Below are 3,898 nucleotides of genomic sequence, written 5' to 3' on the forward strand. Positions count from 1 at the left end.
GTGGACTGGAGACCTATTTGTCCCAGACCCTTGCTTTAAAACAGCCTTGTCAAGCCCTTGGCACTGCTGTGCTGAGATGGTCCGAGCTTGTTGGTTAAATTTATTGCAAATATTAAAGGTCCGTTTTGACTTGATTTTCCCTTTATGTTGACAGCAGCTGGGTCAACATAGAAATGAGATTTTCCAAGAAACTTACTTTGGGAGTAAGATGAAAGGAAAGAAATATTAGTTTATAATGAAGACTTTTAGAGGTACTCAGAAACTTTAATATAGGAGCATCTCATTCCCTGCTGAATTTGGTCCCAGATCTAGCATTCCTTAACACAATCATAGTCATTATTTTAAATACTGCTCATAAACTATGATACATGGCTGATTATTCTTAAATCAGAATCTGTTACCCTCTGCCAAGTTGGAAATACTTATAAGCATAAACATTCCTATATATTCCTCTCCCCTTTTCTTTCTCAAATATTCATGTTTCTTACTCCTTATTTTTGTTATGGCCTCTTCTTCTGAGATCTTGATTTCTCTTCCATATATTGACATTTTATTCTTTTTACTAGAGGCCCAGTGCACGAAATTCATGCGTGGGTAGGGTCCCTAGGCCTGGCCGGCGATCAGGGCCAATCTGTGGGGCAACCAGTGAGATGATTGGGGCCTGGCACCAGCCCTGCCCCCCACCCCCAAAGGTCGAGGCCTGCAGGCTGGGGGGCAGTTCCTGCATTGAGCGTCTGCCCCCTGGTGATCAGTACATGTCATAGCGACCAGTCATTCCACCATTTGGTTGATTTGCATATTAGGGTTTTATATAGATAGATATTTGCCATCTTATTCAGAGAATTGCCTATTTTTATAGTTGCCTCATGGGACAGTAAATCCCAAACTGTTAATCCTTTAGATTTCTGCCATGGTTCTTTATCTTTTTATATTCTTCATGCCACTTCTCGTTATGCGAAGTCACAAACATTTTAGCAGCCTTCCAAACTATCAGTTTGCATTTATTAACTTCAAAAGCTACTTTAGCCGAAACCGGTTTGGCTCAGTGGATAGAGCTTGGGGCCTGGCACCAGCCCTGCCCCCCACCCCCAAAGGTCGAGGCCTGCAGGCTGGGGGGCAGTTCCTGCATTGAGCGTCTGCCCCCTGGTGATCAGTACATGTCATAGCGACCAGTCATTCCACCATTTGGTTGATTTGCATATTAGGGTTTTATATAGATAGATATTTGCCATCTTATTCAGAGAATTGCCTATTTTTATAGTTGCCTCATGGGACAGTAAATCCCAAACTGTTAATCCTTTAGATTTCTGCCATGCTTCTTTATCTTTTTATATTCTTCATGCCACTTCTCGTTATGCGAAATCACAAATATTTTAGCAGCCTTCCAAATTATCAGTTTGCATTTATTAACTTCAAAAGCTATTTTAAAGTTTTCTTTCTCACTCCTACACATGGTTAAATTAGTATAAAGAGATAGTGAAAAAGTAAATTCTCTTCTCTTTCTCAAGCATCCTCTCCCCTATTCTGTTATCAAAAGTTCCAATTTTTAAAAAACTTGTTTTAATTGTCAAAAGATTTGAAGGTTATTTTGCATGTTTTAATTTCATTTATTTAGAGCTTTGTTGTCACGCTTTCTTTTTCACTCCTACACATGGTTAAATTAGTATAAAGAGATAGTGAAAAAGTAAATTCTCTTCTCTTTCTCAAGCATCCTCTCCCCTATTCTGTTATCAAAAGTTCCAATTTTTAAAAAACTTGTTTTAATTGTCAAAAGATTTGAAGGTTATTTTGCATGTTTTAATTTCATTTATTTAGAGCTTTGTTGTCACAAACTAATGTTTTTCTTCTTAGGAGGTGAACTTTTTTTAAGCTACAGTGAGAATTATCTGTACTTTTCTATATATTTCATATGTTTATACTGAAAGAAGCTACAAGGCAAGTGATTCTGACTTGAACAGGGGAATTTGTAGGTCACAGTTTAAGATCTATTATTGGAATAAAATAAAAGAAAAAACCCTTATGAGGAGGTAGTCTGGGAAGTGGAAAGAACAGGTGTCTGTTTCTGCAAATAATTAGACATTTAATTCTGACATTGCAAGTATGCAAACATGATATGCTTGAGATTTTGGCTCATGCTAAAACAACCCAGCGGGGAGGCCTGGGACAATGGTGCAGATGACTGTCATTCAGCTCCTTGTTATGGGTATACATTGGAGGCTCTGGCTTGTTCCAGAGCACAACTGTACCTTTAAAAAATTACTGTACCTCTTTTGCAGATAAGTCAGGTGTGAGATCAGAACTGCATTTATATTTACATAGAAGACAATTTAAATAATACATAGATCCCATAAGGTACAGTTGAACTTAAATGCAGTCAACAGATAAATTCAGTTCCTATTGTATACAAAGCAGTCTGTGAAGTGCTTTGGGAGTTAAATGTAAAATAAATTGTGTTCCATCCCTTAAATTTATTCTTAAATCCTCATTTAATAAATACTTATGAAGCTTCTATTATGAACCAGGCACTATTTTAAGCACTTTACAAATATTAACTTATTTAAGCTTCATAATAGCTTTTGGATAAAACAGGGTTAATCTACAGAATAAAAAATTTAATGATTTACTCAGCAGCAAAATCAAATTCATCAAGTGTATCTTTCCCATATAGTCCCAATTCTACAAGAGCTAATAAAGAAATATCCAAGTCATTATGTAAAACAAATAAGCTTACATTTCACATAACAACCTCGTGATGTAGAACTTAGTATCATAAATGCAATTTCCAAAGCCTAATAACGATGTTTGTTTAAAGCATTAACAGTAACAAGACATAATTGGAAGGTTTCTTGGAGTTTATTGAAATAAAACCAGACCCTTATTTTTATGATCTGCAAGTAATTTCATGATCTATTCAGGAGGAATAGAGTGATGATGTCATCAGCTGTATGAGATATAATGCAAATTCATTTGGTGTTGAATAAATGGGGCCATGCAAACTAAATGTTTCTAAGTCTGTCTGTCTTACTTAGGGGGAGGAAACTAGTTCATAGTCTAATGATTTTGATTAGAAGTAAATGTATGAAGGTAAATCTTGTGTTCTTCACTATGTTGGCTGTATTATAAACTTAATTTTTTGAAAGAAATAATTGAGAATGAATATTTGAAAGATTTTGTTTTCTCAACGTATTTAAGAAATCGATATTGTAAAAACTTCTCTTTTGCCTTTAAACTTTACATCTGTAACAGTTGTGAAATTTTATCCATTTACCTCTTTATCTCTACATAGAAGTTTCTCTCTAATCTGTGTTTACTGTGGTGATTTCTCATAGGTTCAGAGAGGATTAGTGATCTACGTGTGCTTTTTCAAGGGAGCTGATAAAGAACTTCTTCCAAAAATGGGTACGTTTTTGATGTTGTTTCTTTTTTGAGTGAGAATGTGTAGCAATCCTATTTAATAAAAGAGAAACATGGTAATTAGCCATACCTCTGCTACCCTTCCCATTGGCTAATCAGGGCGATATGCAAATTACCTGCCAGCCAAGATGGCGGCTGGCAGCCAGCAGCCTTGAAGCGAACATGAGGCTTGCTTGCTTCAGTGACGGAGGACTCCAACGTTCCCCGCCTGCCCCTGCAGGCCTCTCAGCTTGCAGTTTGAAACATTGTTACAAATATAGAAGCTAAACAAAACCCCAGAAACCTGCTTTCAGCCAGCCGGGATCTCAGAGCTGGAGTTGAAACAGTGTTTCGATTATAGAACCCAAACAAACCAGATACCTGCTTTCAGCAGCCGAGGCCTCAGAGCTGGAGCCAAGCCTCAGAGCTAAAGCTGGCCCAGAATAAAAAAAGAAAAGAAAAAAAGGAGCGGTTGGGAGCTTCAGTCACCCGCCAGCCTGAAAAC

The sequence above is a fragment of the Myotis brandtii genome, unplaced genomic scaffold (assembly GCF_000412655.1).
Source record: "Myotis brandtii unplaced genomic scaffold, ASM41265v1 scaffold667, whole genome shotgun sequence".
Taxonomy (NCBI): Eukaryota; Metazoa; Chordata; class Mammalia; order Chiroptera; family Vespertilionidae; genus Myotis; species Myotis brandtii.